The following is a 20,420-nucleotide window of genomic DNA, read 5'->3' on the forward strand; positions in this document are numbered from 1 at the left end:
ATATACTTTTCTAGTAGTATGTGCCATTGGGTAATCACAAATAGAAAATTGCCATTTTAAAAAATAAGGGCCGCCCCCTGGGATCGTAGGATTCACTGTACTCACAAACATACCAACAAACCATACATTTTAGGTCACATGAGCCAATTAGCAGACAGAGTTGTGTCTTTTGCTTCCACACTTCTTCCTGTTACAGTTAGATTTGTAGTATTTCTGGTCAGGTGATCTCTGAGGCAGCACACAGACCATCACGAAATGGTGGCTCAAGGCAAGAGATGTAAAAGGGCAATATTTACTTAAATATATATTCCAGTTTGGTAAGATTCTTTAATATGCCACTTAATATGATATGAACTATCTGTTGCTTAAGTGTTCATTTTGGGGGTATAGTTTTCCTTTAACGCTTAACTGCTTCTATTTTTGGCACTTTTAATCAGCTGGTTTCCAGCATTGTTTTGTAAGTCAGACGCAGGGTCGGACTGGGTGGCCCGGGGCTCACCGGGACTGCTATCTAGGGACCCCCTCTTGCCCCCCCCGCCCCCCTACTCCGACATGCCTCACTGCTCACATACATGAAGGCGCCGGCACCACACGCATGCAATGATGGCACTGCACGGTGCCGACAGACAAAAAATTTTCATAGAGAGGGGTCTTCGCAAGAAGGGGTCTGGCCTGACGGGGGACCATGAGGGTCGGGTCCCACCGGGCCAGTCCGACACTGGTCAGACGCATACAGAATACAGAGTACAGAATATGTAAACAGACAGACAGACACTAGCAATTAGTTTTACAGATAAGTTTAAAACTATTGAAAATCGAATTAATGTGTTGTTGTGAAGGCTTCTCTATTTTCACTTACACATGGTGGTTTGTAGCATACACAAATGATCATTTTCTTTGTAACCTTAATCTCTACCCATAATATTATTTTCGGGATTCAACCAAACCCTGAATCTTTCCAGGGGGATTTGTGCGAAATGCAAATCAAATCTGAAACCCCAACAGAAGAGGGATTGAGCATTCATGCGTCCACCTAAGGTCACATGATTTTAAGGGTTTAGATTTGGTTTGGCCAGACCGAATCCGAGTCCCAACCTGAATCCAGGATTTAGAGCATCCCTACAATATATACATATATAATAAACAGCCACAAGGCACAAGAAGGGTATAATGTGTCTATCTGTCATTTATTGTACCCCACTAAATTCAAATTATTCCTAAGGGTAACATAATTAATAATAAGTGCTATATCATTATTGACCAAAAAAGTCTCTGCAAGTCATCTGAAGAGAAGATTTGTCAGGATTTAAGGAGCTATATGGTTTATAAATCTGCCTTTAGAAATGAATTAGGATCATTTTCTTTTATAGTAAAAAATGTCTCAAAAAAAAAACTGTTTTATGACAATTTATATTAAAAGAATGGTTCCGGTGTCCCATGTACAATGAATGACCTAAGGCAGGTCTGACAGGACAGGGAGTTGTACGATCCATATATCACAATAATTGGAATTCATATTCTAAGTCATTTTCTGCATGAGGTTTGAGCATAACGGAGCTTTGGACATTTAAATCCATTCTTTATGAAAGATGACTCCGTCTTCTATTGCTGCCATCCATCTCAGCAGGCTCATTTGTTACTTATTGGCAATATTCTTACAGAGGATCCTATTGATTCACTATTTACTTCTGCAGGGCACCATCTCATTTAACAGATTTGTACATATTTATTGCTCTGCCATTGTGAACATGTTTGTTCTTCAACGGCTCTTTAAATAAAAACCTTCTGGTTGATGTAAATGACACCTTGAATGAAACTTCAGTACATTTGCCTGCATCAGTATAATCAATATATGTAGCATTTACGAGTTGTGATGATTGTGGTAAAAGACATACACAAACTAAACAATGAACAAACTGTTACAAACAAAAGTTAACATAGGAATGGTGCCTACTACACGTATTGGTACCTTCCATGGGATTTTACTTTTACTTTAATATGCTATTGGCCTGGCCCTGAGCATATCATACAAAACAACCTTTGTCTTCCCTTGTATTTCAAGCGGGAGAATATATCCACATACACACTAGTTTGAACAAGAGACTGAAATATGAATAGGAGAAGCCTAAATAGAAAGATGAGTAAAAAAAAAGTAGCAATAACAATACATTTGTAGCTTTACAGAGCATTATTTTTAGATGGGGTCAGTGACCACCATTTGAAAGCTGGATAGAGTCAGAAGAAGGCTAAAAGTTAACTTAACGGTGAACTACCTCTTTAAGGAAGGAGCCAGGTTAACATGTTGCTGGGCAAGTTGGTAATAGAGACAGAGAGAGGCAGTGCAAGAGCTCACACAAACACGCAATGTGCTGGAAGGACATTTGATGCGATGATCGTTTTATATAAACACTTTGAGCTTGCAGTGCAGCAGGGACACAGGTGAGATGACTTTTCAATGTAAATGAAACCTGCACTTGGCTTACTGCAGCAGCATTGTGAGCAGCACGTGTATTGCAGAGGCACAGAGGTTTGAATAATGTACTCTAGCAGTATGAATAAGTGTTATTATTATTAATAATAATTAGAGATGAACAAAAAATGTTGCCATAATTTTCTGAAAAATAAAATGACCAGAGACGCTAAGAGGGTTATTTTACTAGAGTCCGATTTTTTTCTGGTCTGACTTTTAAAGGGGAAAAACACCATTTTTTGTAGAAAAGAAACTGGTGTTAGAAGTACTAATAAAAATATACTCCAACTGAGAACTGCTGAGTTTATGAAATTAATGGCAGATGCCCCGTTGACATCCTGTTCTGCGCTGGGTTTCGTACAATACTAAAGATTTGTGGTTTCCGGCATTAAATCTGGAAAAGTCACCGTTTCCGCTGACAAATCTGAAAAAAATTGTACTTTTTGAAATTTTTCACGATTTTATCTTTTTATTCCCGCACAAGAATTTTTTTGAAAAATGTATTGATAAATGGGGGGGGGGTAGTCAGCGGGGAATTTGATAGGAGCAGTTTTTAGAAAATAGTGAGAACTTTTCGGATTTTGATAAATAACACCATATCAAAAAAAGCCCATTGACTTCAATGCGTTTGGTGAATTTTTTCTGTTTCACAAGTTTTAGCAAAGCAAAACGGGTCAGATTTGCCCATCACTGAAAATAATAATAGTGCAGATGCCATTTAGGAATAAGTGTGAGAATGAAGTTAATTACAAAGAGAAGCTTGAATCTCATGAGAAATCCACCACTGGCCTGATCCTATAACTAGAGACATCAGGTGACACTTGGTTCTTATACCTTGTCAGTGACACTATAGATCAGGGGAGTCCAAACTTTTGGCTCGCCGGGCCACATTGGAAAAATAAAAATTGTCTGGGACCACACATGAAATACACAAACACATTTGATTTGTAAAAGTAAAGGAAATACACAGAAAAGAACTACAATGCCAGTTGGATAACCAGATGGAGCTACACACTGGAATATGGGTCACCTGAATATTAAATAGACTTATTATTATATTATTATTACTAACTGGGCAATGGGCAGAGTCCCCCCTCCGCCTATTTCCTCGGGAACCAAACGCTTCAAGCTGGGCCGCATTCATATGCATCCTGGGCCGCATGTGGCCCAAGGCCCGCAGTTTGGACACCCCTGCTATAGATAATCCCAATGTTTCACAGTTTGTAACAGCACAGTAACACACAGTAAATACCCTTCCTTGAGTAAAGTCCACCTTTTTGTCACTCACATGAGTCCCTGCCCCAGTTTTAGAATACAATTTAAGGTTCTTTGCACACACACTAGGATCCAATTTATTAGGTGCCAATTAACCTTTCTGGATGTTTTTGAAGAGTGGGTGGAAACTGGAGATTCTGAAGTAAAACTCACACAGACCTGGGCAGAAGCTATACATTTCCTGATCAGAATCAAACTCAGGATCCCAACACTGCATGTGTATTTTATTTCATTTCAAGTGAAATTAATTTTAAGTTCTTCCATCTTAAATGTTTCTGTCCTGAACCTTTGCTTTACATCAGCCGGCCTCTGTTAGTACTGTTCTTTTTAGACAATGACATGAGGAAAACAAAGTAAGTTGCTTCCTAGTGCTGATAATTCATCTCTTGTTGAACATCTTTATGCAGTGCCATTTGCCTCTTTATGTGCTTGAGACAATGTTTAAAGTGCTGTGAATAGAAATGAAGAGGTAATTCGTCAGCCTGGTGGTGATGATATGCACTGACTATTTGTTGCCTTGCCTCCCATTTGTTGCTTTGAGAAACTGGTGGTGCTTTCCGAGAACAGTTTGTATTTTTCCATATAAGCCACTTCCATCAAGCAGAGATACTGAATAATCACCCTTGCACTTAATGAGGGCTAAAAAAGCAGCAAGACTCTTGCTAGAGAGCCTGCAATGTGTCATCTGTTTAGGAGCCAATTATAGTGGAATGGCTCTGACAAAGAATACAGATGGGAGGTGCAACGTTTGTATAAAAGAAGTCTGATTAAACTAAATACACACATAATTACATCAATTGTAACAAGGTTAATTATTTTATTGCTAATGGCATGCAACAATGCCCTCTTGATAAAGGCAGGGATTGGGAAAATGATTTCACTCATTCATAGAAACTCAACAATCTGTTGCTCCCACAACATTGTCGTCATCTTTACACGTCAAGTTCCAAAAAAAACCCGTACAGTTTATGATGACACAGAAGTTATAAAGAGCTTAGGGGGGTTAATTTGTGGCGGAGTCATTGGGGTAGGGAGAAGCATTTGGGGTTTTTAGAGAATTGGGTTGATTTCTCAATTGGCCACAGGCTCTTTGCCAAGTATGGGCTGCACCTCAATAATGATGGAGCAGTTGCTTTGGGGGAGAAGATGGCTAGAGGTTGGAGGAAGACTAGACATAGGGGGAAGGTTCAGTAAAAGATTCTGCGGAAAACAGGTCAGATGAGATAGCGGGCATAGTAAGACAAAATCTGGGAGGAAATTTGGTTAGGGGTAAAGCTAAGGACAGGACGAACCGCACGTTTTACAAAATACTAAACCTGGTATCAGTATTAAATGTATGTTTGCAAATGTAAGGAGTCTGACTGGTAAAATGGGAGAGCTGGAGGTGCTGGAGGGAAAATATGATGTGATTGGTGTGGCTGAAACATGGCTGAATGGGTCACATGACTGGGCAGTTAATATCAGTGGCTATATTTTTTTCGGAGGACAGAGGCAGGCCCAGACTGGCAATCTGTGGGTTCTGGCAAATGCCAGAGGGGCTGCTATAAGGTGCCATAGAAAGTCAGTATTTAGTGGGCTGATTGGGCCTCTGTGTGAGCTGATTGGGCCTCTGTGTACCTGAAATGCCAGGGCCTATTTTGATTCTCAGTCCGGACCTGGACAGAGGCAATAGAAAAGGAGGAGGGATATGTCTGTTTGTTAGGCAGGATTTAAATCTAATATAAAGGAGGAGGTGATGTTAAAAAATGAGGGGGCTGAAGTCTTATGGGTGGAGTTCTTCACTAATTGTAAAGAGTCCAGCAAATTAATTGTAGGGGTATGCTATAGACCCCCTAATGCAAGTGACGAGGAAAAGGCTAAGCTCCTGATGCAAATAGAAAAGGGGAAAGTAATTATAATGGGGTATTTTAATTATCCAGATATTGACTAGAGCAATAGTACTGACAGTTGATGGGAAAAAGTATATAAACGTGTTGCATGACAATTTTATGGCACAGGTTGTTCAGGAGCCAACCAAAAAACATGCTATACTAGATCTAGTTATCTCTAGCAATGGTTGTTATTTAAAATGATATTAAACTGTTACTGTTCCCAATTTATTTCCTTGAAAGTAAGGGGGTCCTAGTTAATATTTGAGACCACAGTCCCGGTTACTCTGTCCCCTACATCTTTGTGGTGTCGCAGGGATAGAAACAAATAGGTAGTAGCAAAACTCCACCTACCTTTCTTCTTCCTACTTAATGAAATCGAGCAGTGGGGCTTTTTATCCTAATTAATTTATGGTCACCTTATTACATTCCATACTTTCTTAATCAACTTGGGAATAATTGAATCTATGTATTAGCACTGCACTTTATATCATTATCATCATTCATTTTCACTTATTTATAATCCTGTTTCAAGTTGTCCTCAGTGTGTAATTTATCTATGTATCTGTATTTATTAACTTGAGGAACTTGTTAGCACTTTTTAGGAGTATAGGACCCAATTAAGGGATTTTTATCCTCACAATTGTGTTTTTTTCAATTTATTAATGAATTATTCAATCAATTGATGGGACTAATTCATTTTGCACAGCACATTAACATAGAATAATTAATTCATTAATTGGTGGATATTAAATTGATAATTATTGATGGTACCAGTCGGCTGTATATTTTAAAACAAAATGTCCTAAAGTTGTATTTACAATTGAAGGTGTATGACCAGTTGAGTTAATTGGATTGGGCAGGGTTCTTTGTCCGCTCTTTTTTTTCTTGTGAAATATATTTATCATATTATGTATGTAATTGTTTTTAGATAATTTACACAAATATTGATGGTCACTGGTCAAATCATTTTTTGAATAATTAATCCATTAACTGAAGGTTGGACACTAAGCACGGATTGGTCTGTTTAAACGCACATTGCTATTTAGGGCTCTTACAGACAAGCGTTTTTACCTGTGCTCCCCTGCGTACCGTTTTTCTGCGTTCAGCCGCAGGGGAGCGCAGGAATAGACGCATTACATTTTTTCCAATGGGGCTGTACTCACACAGGCGCGTGTAGGCACCGAACGCAGGTTGAGAAGCAACATGCTGCATTTTTCCTGCATTCGGCACCTACACGCGCCTGTGTGAGTACAGCCCCATTGGAAAAAATGTAATGCGTCTATTCCTGCGCTCCCCTGCGGCTGAACGCAGAAAAACGGAACGCAGGGGAGTGCAGGTAAAAACGCTCGTCTGTAAGAGCCCTTATAGTTTGTTTCAATGCACTTTGAAAAAGTTCCTAATAAGGACCGAAACTTTGGACCCTGATACTATGTAATAATAAAAAGACAATGTTTTTTACAAAGATATTTGGTGTATACATACTATAACTGAGCACCCCTATTCCTAAAGACATATTAAGCCTTGGAGTGCGGGTACTCACTTTATTATATATACTGTATATATTGATATGAAACAAATGAGAAGTGAAATGCTTAAACAGCATGGCTGAAACATGGCCGCAGTAATTATAACAATAATAGCCCACTGCCTCCATCCCAGGATGCTAATAGTGGCATGTGTTGCTTTCATCAGTCAGCAGATCTGGAGCAGAAAAAAGCAACGTTCATAAGATAAAGAGCCCTTCTGTTCCAGTCGGATACCTTCTAGGGAGATCTTTTTAGCAATTTAGCAGAAGATGTACATATGGTGATCCAGATTCAGGGAGCATTTCAGACTCATCTAATGCAGTACCCAAAGCAAAGTGTATTTGCATAGAGCCTTTTATTTAGCAATTATATAACCTGAATTAGTTAGGACTGTGGAGGAATTACTAATAACGTCAATTCGGCATCATATTTCATTTTTCAACAGCTGCTGTGACTTTATACTGACCAGAACACATACAGTAGCACAGCATAGGTGGAATGCTAGTTATTATTATAAATATACTGTTTATTTGCTGTACATTGTAGAACCTTATGCAAGGTACAGGAATGTGCATCAGAGCTGCATAAGGAGGAACATTTGTTGTTTCCATTGTATTGTTCCCACAGACAGTCTCAAGAGGCCATGTCTTTATTCTCACAAGGTCATCTGTAAAAGGTAGAGAAACCTGTTCTTACAATGCTGTATTCCACATCCATGGTCTTCTATAGCCCGAAGAGCCCCTCCTAATCCAACCCATGTCTCTTGCTCCCTCCTTAGATAAAAAAAATCCAGCACAAGGTGCAAAGCTCAGTGCAATTAGCCCTGTACCGACCATAGGCAGTAAGTAAAGGGCTTTCCATGTGGCCTCAGCACTTATTACGCTGCACTACGAAATGATGCACAAGCTATAGGCCATTCCATATGCCACTCACCTCCTGCCCCTCTGAATATATGCTGTGCTATAGCTGCACAAAACATTATCATGCAATGTTTTTTTGCATGTTCACATTTAGCACTTGGGAAAGGATCTCATTAGTTTTGAACTTGTAGTTCATTATGCCACTTCATTCACATGGATAATATTGTACAATACCCCTCTTTAGTCACCCATGATAAGAATACATAATGTAATGATGTAGATTAATGCATTATCTCTTAGTGAGCCCTCATATCTGGCTTGGACCCCATGAGATGAAGGTGCTTTGCAGCTGTGTAACCCAGTCTCTCCCTATACAGCCTCAGAATGATATCAGGTTTGCTCCAATGTATTGTGTACAGAGGTCAATGTCTGCTAATAAGTTACAGGCCTTACCAATAAAGTAGCAGAAATGGAAATATTTTTTATATCACAGATAATAAAATACAAACCAGATATATCATGTGTTACCTGAGATTTTGTTGTTTAGCATTTTCTACACGATGCAGAAATGCAACTGCCATTTAATCTGGAGCGTATTGAACCCATTTGCTCCATTTGCTGGCAAAGCCGAGAGGTGACTGTACCTGTGTATTACACAAGGACAAATATAGCTGAGAGGTGACTGTACCTGTGCCATACACAAGGAGAAAAAAAATTGTACTGCAATGGGAACAAACTTAGACACTTTTTTTTCACTGTTGCAGCAACAGTAAATCTCTAATTAGAAGCTCCCTGCCTTATGAATAACCCTACCAATGACACATTTTGGATTTGAACTCACAAAAACTACTCTCCTATTCTTACTCTCTGAAACAATTTAGACAGCCCGCAGTCCCAAGTTTCTTACTGAAATGTCCTGAGTTTCTCTTTGATCTCCTGCACTGACAGAAAGAAAATACAAATGTAACACCTATTTGGCAGTATCGCACACAAATAGTTAAAGACGTCCAGGCTAAGGTATGAGCATGGGTTACATGTGACCTACACTACAGGGCAGGGCCTTTGCTAAGTGGAAGCTCTCCCTTTAAGAGGTAGTAGAACTACACAACACAGGCAGGTTAAGTGCTATAAAAGATAGATTGATTGGACACCAGGAGGTTCTTGGATGGTAAAACAAGTGAATAGGTTTATTATGCCAGAGGCAAATTACATCAGGTTTACTCACAGCAAATTGTAGGCAACAGCAGATGGAACCAGACTGGCAAACACAGTCAGATTAAAACGTAACTCTATAAGGTATCAGCAGACAGGTGTACATCAATTCCCAGTTAACCAACATTGCCAGTGAGGGGATCGGGATCAATCAGGTAGGGTACAGGTAGTCCTTTGCTAACCTAGATGCCTATCAACTGAGTTCCGTGCTCTAAAGGCAAACAGGCCTCGTGGGAAAGCGACTTCCTTCTACAAATCCTTGTTGGAGCAACAACTGCTCTTTCTGCTACACCTCTCTGTCTCACACTCCTAGAGAGTCTATTACAGGAGCTTACTAAGCTAGCTGTTCCTCATTCACGGGGTTACCTGGTCCCCGACCTAAGCACCAAAGGTGTCCGGTCCCTTTGGTGTAAGTGGCTTTACTGGGCCTATGGTGATCCCAGGCGCAATGGGAATCACCTAGAAGCAACAGGATCAGGAGCCAAAGAGGAAGAGGCCACTCCCTACACAGCACTCCCCTGCCATAGCAGTGTGGCAGGGGATTGTCATTACACTCTTTGTCCAATAGATGTAGTTGTCACATAAGAAATGTTACAAATACTTATACCCAATAGCAAAGGCTATAGGAAACTATAACACAGGTAGGGGATTAACTCTATAGGAAATGTAGATCCTATAGATCCCTACACAAAGTTTCTGAAACTTAATTAAAATAAGAGGCATTTGGCAGAGACCCCAGAACACTTAGTACCTGTACTTTGATACTTTTGTAAAAAATTAAGATAAGCTATTTAAGATAAGCCGGTCTTTTAGAACACACAGCTTAAAGGGCAATTCACTTTCATTAGCAAAACTGTTATAAAACATAAAACATTGCACTTAAACTCTCAGAAATGTGTTCAAACTATCATAAACTGTCAAATTTTGTAAAATGGAGATGGTAATTAGGGGGTGTGGTCATAAAATGGGCATGGCCAAACAATTTCACCATGCTTCTCGCAGGACAGGTTTTTGTCCCTTTTTAGTTATGTTAGGAGGTATTTTATTTTTTTGATGTACAAATATTCAAAACACTGCTTCCCTAATCTGACTATCCAATGAGACTCACCCCCATATGTAATAAAAAGCACTAAGTTTGCTGAGGAGCAGTTGCCCATGGCAATAAAAAAATGGTTTGTTTTTAAACAGATGACTAGTAAATAGTAAGTAAATCCTTCCTGTTGATTGGTTGTTATATAGGTTATTAGACAGAAAACTTTTATTAAATTTTTGGACAGGGCCACTAGGGGGAATGGGGGGCAGGTAGGGTTGCCATCTGGCTGGTATTTTACTGGCCTGGCCGGTAAAAATTATAGTTGATCCCAATGTTATTAATAGGGAATTTAGATAAATATATAAGAAGGTCGTTTTTTTTTCCAGAAAAGGTGGCAACCCTAGGGGCAGGTCTGAGTCCTGTCAGGGGCCCCTGGATGCAATAATCCATTTTTTTGGGGCTCCCAAAGAGGTTGAGCTTTCTAGGAAGTGAGTAGAATCGGGTGCAGTTCAAGGGTGTGTTTGGGCATGAGCTAGAGCATTTAATATTTTGGCAAGCATGTTGTTTTTTTAATTTAATGGACTGGCACCAACCTAGCAAAATGGAGCCCCATGAGCAGGCGTGTAACTACAGAGGAAGCAGATCCTGCGGCTACAGGGGGGCCCATGGGGCCCTAATTCATATATAAGTTCAATAAATATTGGTAAAACAAGTCAACCTCTAGACATTTTCGGGTCCTGAAAAATAATTTGCTGTGGCTCCCATTCATATCTAGTTACACCACTTCTTATGTCAGCCTTGAGTGTGTGACCAAGAGTGTGGCAGCCATTAGATGGAAGTCCTGTGGTCTGGCCTGGCCTCAGTAGGGGGCCCAGACTGCTGCAAAAGGTTTCAAGCTAATCAAGAAATGGGTGAGACTTAGGAGAACAGGGTCATGTCTGGGTGCAATGGTGCCAGACAGGTGTAGAAGGTCCTGTGATTTCTGAAGGCAGAGCTAATGGTGATTTCTAGAAAGAAACTACTGGTTATACACTACTTGTTATACTGGTATATGTTTTACTCCTAAAACTCTTCTTTGTCTCCATAGATAACATGATTACACTCCATACCCATTAGGAGTTCTCCTGTATTTGGGGGAGTATACAGTATAATTGGAGTATGGTACACAAACAAAATGACAAAGATGCCAGAGGTAAGTAATAAGGACACAATTTGCAGTATTCTCTGTGACTTCAATTTGAGCTGTTTTCAGGGCTGGACTTACATAGTGGGCGTCCCTAGGCCCCGTTCGTCAACAGGAGCAATGGGGATTGGTGCATGGGAAATTTAAAGAATTATTGTATCTCCAGCGCATCCCCAGTATTTTTGAACCAATGTGGGTGTAGTTGGGCAGCATGCTTAAATAATAAACATTCTAAAAACAATCAATCAAGTTTATATTCATTATCCCTCTCTTAGCATCTGTTTCTCTTCATTCTCTCTTCATGCAGCAGTTGGCTGTCAGAAGAATGATCCAATATATCTTATAGGGGCTCCTTTCCTAGCAGATGAATTAGAGCTCACTCAAATAACTGATTCCAGTAAAAACAAAATCTAACAAAATATCTGCCTTTTGCACAAATCCTGCATGTAGAGAGACACGATGTCTGGTGATTTTAATAGCGTGAGCTCTGATACATCTTCTAGGCAAAAGGGACCCCCTATAAGATATTTTGGATCATTCATCGGACACCCAACTCCTGAACAAAGCCGAGAGAAGAATAGTGAAGATAAACTTGATTATTTCAGAAACGGTACAGAATTTTTAATTGATTGTATTTACAAGTTTCTTACTTTAGTATGAGGAAGCTTATATTAAATTTTCATTTTTGCAATAGTTCCCCTTTGAGAAACCCCCTCCAGTCAGGCAACAGTCTATGTGTGACATCACATCCATGCACATGAAATCACTTCACCCACGCATGACACCCAGACACCCATCCCCCCAGCTCTGCTGCCTGATTAAGACAGTAAGGCCTGGTGGTGGCTGGGGACACTAAATCTTTTGATATAGGCACCCAAGGACCTCTCCTTTAAAGCTGCCATCCTAGTCACAGGCCTTCAGTGTCTATATATAAATACAGCCCTGTGTGCTTAGGAAGGAGGGAGGGAACACATCTGCACTTGAGCTGGGTATCAAAGCTGGGTCACACACACAGCCCACACTGTTAGGGAATTGGAGACTTTTTGCCTGAACCCCGACCCACTTTGTGGGTGTTCCGTTAGTACCCGACCTGATGCAGGGCCTCAGACATCATCAGGTGTAGCTTTTGTGGAAAAGGTATTCACAAGAATTCTTGGAACGGCGGCAGGTTCTTGTCTAAGGCAATAAAACCAAGAGAGACAAGAAATGGACTGGTAATGCAACAGCCTTTCGGGGTATAAGGTGGAGGTGCATCTTGGTAAAAAGGATTCACCAGACCACCCTACAACCCACAAAAATGGCATTGACATCTGATTTGCTGGATACAAGGCTGCAGCTCCTATTGAAATAAACCACTGTCAGAAACCTGGGATTATGCCCAGAGTGGTGACCCTTCCAATGGTGGCAGAAATGGTGAAAGAAAGACAGAAAATAAGTCTCAATATGTATTCATTTGTCCATTTGTTGTGATGTTTAAGGGAAGAACGATTTTGAAAAGAAACACTAGATGTCAGCGGAGTCTTATAAATGCTATAGTGCTGTGACCAACTGGATTTTACTCAAGTAAATGTGATTGGCTACTTTATTTCAAGCTCAAATTCTTCAAAGCTCAACGAGGCCAAGACAGAAGTTCTGTAGCAGTTATTTAACCTCTGAATTGTAACTAAATTTTAAAAAAAACCTTTGTTGATGAATTATTTTTTTTATTTCCTTTAAAAAAATGAATAATTCCTGTCCAATATCCTGTTGTAGCATATTTTTATTATAATACACAAAAGACATGAATATCCTGTAAATTATATCCTTATAAACGGTGAGTAGTGATGTCATCAGTTATAAACGGTGAGTAGTGATGTCATTTCTGTCACATGACTCACTAAAAATTGTGTATTATAATAAATAAAGTACCCCCAGTTGTAAAATATGAGGATATTAGAAGTTACCTCGGAGTTCCATGACCTGTATATGGTCATGAAACTCCTCGGTAACTTATAATATCCTTATATTTTACAAGAGGGGGTACTTTATTCACTATTTATTATGCAGTGCAAGTATAGTCATTATTTTAATGGTTTGAAATGGAAAAACCCAAATTCATCTTATAACTCCCAATGTATTTCTTCGCTAAATAAGATGATTGATTCACAATATCTTAACAAAATTAGGATGATTCAATCTTTAATATGGAATATATCAAATCTCAAACAACATCCCATGGATAGTACTGCAAAAAAATGGTCTAAATATTTACAAACAGAAATTTCTCCAGAATCCTTAGTAAATGGTATAAATAGATTTGACAAACTTATACATACAGAAATTTGGAGAGAGCAAAACTATAGGCTTTTCCATTTAGCATATAAAGGTTTTAATTTTGTTTCAAAAAATAAAAATCTTTTAAACAAATGTCCTAAATGTGATTCGCAGCTTCCCAACTTTTTTCACTTAATTTGGGATTGTTCTTCTATTAGAAAATTTTGGAAGGAGATTGAAAATGTCTTGAATTCAAATCTACTTTCCCAAGTTACATTGTCAACTAAAACAGCTCTATTGAATAACGTTGATGGCTTGGATCTTCTATCAACGTTACGGCAGCCTAAATTTAGGCATAAGTTATATTCGATTAGATATACTGAATTAATATTAGCAGCAGCTAAGAGAGCCATTTTCAATAAATGGATTGATAGCAACCCTCCTTCTATAAAAGATGTGTCTTCTGAGTTGAAAACCCTTTGTTTTAATGAAGCAATTGATTTTACTTTTGACAACAAGAAAAATCGATCTAAATTCTGGTTTAAATGGAAATTATTTATAAGTACTTTATCTCAAATTGACAAAGAACAGTTAGACAAGATTCTATATTCTTTTTCTTAAATTCCAAAGATTTATGGAGTCTATTCTATCAAATGCAAGTCAAGCTAACCCAATTTAATTCTTTTCTAGGTTTTACTTTTATTACCAACTTATTACTCATTGTACTAAATTGTTATTTACAGTTATATAATACTTGAAAATGTATGTATTACTTACCTTAATTATCCTGATATGGATTTTGTTTGTCATTTTTCATTGTATTTACCTAAATTTAAAATAAAAAAAAAAAAAAAAAAAAAAGTATAGTCATTACTCGCAGTGACACACATATGGGTTCTCAGGCACAGTTACCCCAAAAAGATATTCAATGGCTTTAAAGTGATTTTGGAAATGTAATTGCATTTAAAAGCAGTATTTATCCCTTTCTGTACTCTGATTTGGGTTCCTGCAGCAAAAGTCAGTCATAAGCAACTACATTTACATGTAACTTAACATATATTGCAAGTTGAAGCAGTATTTTGTTTTATTTCATTATTATTATTATTACAAATGGTTTTTGGGTGAATATCCCGTTAAGAATTTAACTTTGCCTAAACAGATTTAATTGAATACACAAACAGTCGTGTTCAAAATAATAGTAGTGTGTTTAAAAAAGTGAATAAAGCTCAAAATCCTTCTAATAGATTTTATTTCCGTATATGCAAATGCATTGGGATAACCACACATTCTATTACAAACCATGAAGAAGAGTTTATCAGATTTGTGTTATTCTTTTACATAAACATTTCACAGAGATACCACTAATTCCTCTTACTTAAAAAGATTTCCCCAATTCTTTTTAAGGATACAAGGATATTTATTTTACATACAAGGATAATTATTTATAATAATAAAAAGGAGAAAGAAAAAGAACCTTGTTTGTGACTGTTTGATCGTTTTATTAATATTGCCAATACCCACTTAAAATGATTTCCTAAATATACTTGGATAATTAATAATGATTAATCAATTCCCGTTATTAAACTGTCACTTATCAGTAAATCCAATGAATTAAATATAAAAAAATGTGATTTAGTGCGCCATCAATTGTATATGTATATCACTAAAAACGCGAGTAAATGAATTAATAATGATTAATAAAAAAAAGTGCAAGTTCTTTCTAATAAGTTATTCCACTCCTTAATTCAAAAAGTGACCAGTGATCAACAATGCTTTACCACACCATCAATTCTATATATAAGGATTGACCTATAATTATTTTAATTAATTTAATTAATTTAATTAATTACAAAGTGCGAGTGCTAATCATTTAGTTGTATCATTCTAAATCCATTTTCAATTTGTTACCCAAAATTCATTAAAGGGATACTGTCATGGAAAAACATGTTTTTCCAAAACGCATCAGTTAATAGTGCTGCTCCAGCAGAATTCTGCACTGAAATCCATTTCTCAAAAGAGCAAACAGATTTTTTTTTATATTCAATTTTGAAATCTGACATGGCTAGACATTTTGCCAGTTTCCCAGTTGCCCCAGTCATGTGACTTGTGCCTGCACTTTAGGGTGGAATTATTTTCTGGCAGGCTGTTATTTCTTCTACGTAATGTAACTGAATGTGGGACTTGGCTTTTACTATTAAAGGAACAGTAACATCAAAAAATAAAAGTGTTTTAAAGTAATGAAAATATAATGCAGTGTTGCCCTGCACTGGTAAAACTGATGTGCTTGCTTCAGAAACACTACTATTGTTTATATAAATAAGCTGATGTGTAGCAATGGGGGCAGCCATTCAAAGGAGAAAAGGCTCAGGTTACACAGCAGATAGTAAATAAGCGCTGTCTGTCTAATGGTGTTATCTGTTATCCATTAGTTAACCTGTGCCATATAGCCGTTTATCAATTTCCGCCATTGCTCCACAGCAGCTTGTTTATATGAACTATAGAAGTGTTTCTGAAGCAAACACGTCAGTTTTACCAGTGCAGGGCAACAGTACATGATATTTTCATTACTTTAAAACACTTACATTTGTTGGTGTTACTGTTCCTTTAAGTGTTGTTCTCAGATCTACCAGGCAGCTGTTATCTTGTGTTAGGGAGCTGCTATCACATTACCTTCCCATTGTTCTGTTGTTAGGCTTTTGGGGGGGAGGGTCGATATCACTGCAACTTGCAGTACAGCAGTAAAGAGTGACTGAAGTTTATCAGAGCACAAGTCACATGACAGGAGGCAGCTGGGAAACTGACAATATGTCTAGCCTAGCAGCACTATTATACCTTTAATTTTATAAAGTGATCCGTGCCAGTAAATTACTATATAAATTGTTAAAATCAATTGATTTCGTATATCAAACTAATAACCAAGAAATTGGAAATAAATACTTGGTGGAGTTACTCACATAGAATATAACTCAATTTTTTCTAATCCCTGGGAGTACCAAAAAGTGGGAGAATAAAAAGATCAAACAGTCACAAACAAGGTTCTTTTTCATTCTCCTTTTTATTATTATTCCTTTACATAAAATTAAGAAAAGGGAATATTAGGCAAGGGCAAAGTAGGGGTCACCCCAAAAAATGTGAAATCATACGTTTATCAGGCCGCTTTGCTATGCTCCATTTAGCTGCACTTAGGCTGTGTTGTTAGTTCAGCTAAACATGAAAGTATATTGCAGCACAGAAACTTCTCTCCTTTCTCCAGAACGCAGGAGAAGAGAAGCAAAGCATACGTCTTGCCCTTAGATTGTTTTATTTATTCAGTTCAGCAAATCATCAGATATCTGTATCTAGTGCAGTAGAAGTAAGTCTAAAGCAAGTGGATTTTTTAACGTTTTTTGACTGCATTACCAGTCCATTTTGCCTCTCTGGGTTTTATTGCCTCAGACAAGAAATTTTTTTTAAAGGAAATAAAAAACAACATTCTGCTACAAAGTTTTTTTTTAAATTTAGTTACGATTCAGAGGTTACATAACTGCTACAGAACTTCTGTCTTGGCCTCTTTGAGCTTTGAAGAATTTGAGCTTGAAATAAAGTAGCCAATCACATTTACTTGAGTAAAATCCAGTTGGTCACAGCACTATAGCATTTATAAGACTCCGCTGACATCTAGTGTTTCTTTTCAAAATCGTTCTTCCCTTAAACATCACAACAAATGGACAAATGAATACATATTGAGACTTATTTTCTGTCTTTCTATGGAACCTTATAGCAGCCCCTCTGGCATTTGCCAGAACCCAGAGATTGCCAGTCCAGGCCTGCTGGGCATAATCCCAGGTTTCTCACAGGGGAATATGCATTGATCAATTTTTCTTCTTTTTCTCTATGTCTGGATACAGTAGAACACACAGACTGAGGGCTGTAGAATAATTTTGGCCCCCAATTTTTCATATGTCCTGAGATCTGTCCATAACCATGCTTGTTATTACTGGAACTGAAATTCTGGAACTTTACGGTGAAGCACTATAATAAATTAAGTGCACCGTCCTCTACTATGAGCTCCACTCCGAATACTGTGCTCCAGATGAGACCTTAATTCTTAGGGAGTAAGCCCTCGCAAATGGTGTAGAGACATGGTGTAGTATAACTGTACCTTGGTGCAGGGTATAATAATTGGGCGCCAGTGGTTCTTATAACTTAACCAATGAACATATTTATTGTAATATAGCATCCATAATGGAGTGTACACACAGAGCAAGCAGGATCATACATCAACTGTGGATAGGCATATACTCACAGCACCTTTGGTCAGTATCAGTCCCCACAGGGATGAGAACCTGTACACAGCAGCTTTCAGCCTTTTCCCTAAGTGGAACCTGAGGGGAATCTCTACATCCCTAGGTCTGTATACTTAGTCACTCCTAGAGTGATCTCTTAAGGTGAGTAGCCTATCCTTACTAGACCTGACCTGTCTAGGTTCCACTGGAGCCCTGCCTGCCTGCTCAGTCCAGGGCTAACACAAAATTGACCCTGAGCACATGGCTGCCCAGGACTTTATACTTTAGCACAGTGCCATCTACTGGTCACTGTAAGAACATCAAAGGGCATAGCTTTAAGCAGGATAAGGAAACAGGTCCCCTCCTAACTGTATTTTAGGACCCAGTTAAGCGTCTATAACACTAGGGGACTGCCTGCTAAATAATACTTCCAGACTCCAAGATGACAATGGGACCAGTCCCTGGATCAACTTGTACTATGAGCTATCTTCCATAACCCTGTATTTTCTCACTTGCTAAAACGCCATCCAACCCCTTTTTAAAGCTATCAAATGTATCAGCCTGTACCACTGATTCAGGGAGAGAATTCCACATCTTCACAGCTCTCACTGTAAAAAAAACCTGTTTTTGAATATGAAGATAGATTCGTATTGGGGGGCATCGTAATTCTCGTGCCAGCTGGAAGGTAATGCATTCAAGACATTTAATGGCATTTAGTAAGGAAAGGGCTGCCAAACTGGTGTGAGATGCAGAGTGGAGCAGAACTCCCAGATACAAGTTCTTCTGCACCCCTTAGTGCTTGTATGATTCACTCACACTCTCAGTTAACAGCTCCTATAATGTTCCATTGTCCTAAAGCCAGAACACTTGGCTACATATTTGCCTAAAATCATTACTCGCAGGATTTGACAATACATGTTTTATTTTCTCCAAGCTAATTCAATCCAAGTAAGCTGGGTATCAAACATCTCCTGTGTTCATACTAATGGTAAGACATAGAATTCATTCAGTCCATAGAAAGTTTCAGGACAGAGATGGAAGGGGATATTACACGACTCCTTACACTGTGTACCTTGGCATTGAAGTGGCAGTGTTTTTTATACTTCAGTGTATTGTTTCTGCATTTATATGCCCTTAAATGATGCCAATGAGAACTTGTACTAAGTACAGTTATGTTCAGAATAATAACAGTCCGACATCACTAACCTGATCAATCACTGTTTTTAGTAGAAATTATATTTCCACATGGCAAATAATTTACTAGTAGGTGTAGTTGTGTAATAGAAAATCATCAGACCCAATAGTCATGACGTGCATGCTGCTGATTCTGTGTAATTGAATCATTAAATGAGGCTTGTTCCAAATAATATCAGTGTGGAGTTTAATTAGTGAGGTCATTTATTCTGTGAAAAAACAGGTGTCATTTACGGCCCTTATTTAAGAAAATCTCTGAAAATCTGAGTAAAATGCTACAGACATTCAGAAGAACAGTGTACTTTGATTAAAAAGTTATTGGAGAGGGGAAAACATATAAAGAATTTCAGAAAATGATTGGCTGCTCAGCTACAATGATCTCAAATGCTTTAAAATGGCAACCAAAACCTGAAAGACGGGGAAGAAAATGGAAAACTAACATTCGAATGGATAGAAGAATAGTCAAAATTACAAATACTCAGCCAATGATCAGCTCCAGGAAGATCAAAGTAGGTCTAAAGTTATCTGTGATAATGTTACAATAAAAACATTCCTATGTAAAGCCAAACTATCGGCAAGAAGCCCCCCGCAAAGTCCCTTTGTTGAAAAAAAGACGTGCTGAAGATGTTACAGTTTGTCAAAGAACACATTGACTGGCCTAAAGAGAAATGGAACAACATTTTGTAGACTGATGAAAGCAAGATTGTTCTTTTTGGGTCTAGGGGCCGCAGACAGTTTGTCAGACGACCCCCAAACACTGAATTGAAGTCACAGTACAGTGTGAAGACAGTGAAACATGGTGGCACAAGCATCATGATATGGAGATGTTTCTCATACTATGGTGTTGGGCCTATTTATCACATACCAGGGATCATGGATCAGTTTCAATACATCAAAATACTTGAAGAGGTCATGTTGCCTTATGCCGAGGAGGAAATGCACTTGAAATGGGAGTTTCAACAAGACAACGACCCCAAACACACCAGTAAATGAGAAACATCTTGGTTCCAGACCAACAAGATTGACGTTATGGAGTGACCAGCCCAATCCCTGGACCTTAATCCAATAGAAAACTTGTAGGGTGACATAAAAAATGCTGTTTCTGAGGTAAAACCAAGTCATACAGAAGAATTGTGGAATGTAACAGGTGCCAGAAGTTGGTGGACTCCATGCAACACAGACGTGCAACAGTTCTCAGAAACACTGCTTAAATATTAGTTCAGTCAGGAAAGCAAAATCTTGAAACATTTTTCGTTTATACAGTGACTGTAAAGAAGA

This window comes from Xenopus laevis, chromosome 1S (assembly GCF_017654675.1).
Source record: "Xenopus laevis strain J_2021 chromosome 1S, Xenopus_laevis_v10.1, whole genome shotgun sequence".
In the NCBI taxonomy this organism is placed as follows: domain Eukaryota; kingdom Metazoa; phylum Chordata; class Amphibia; order Anura; family Pipidae; genus Xenopus; species Xenopus laevis.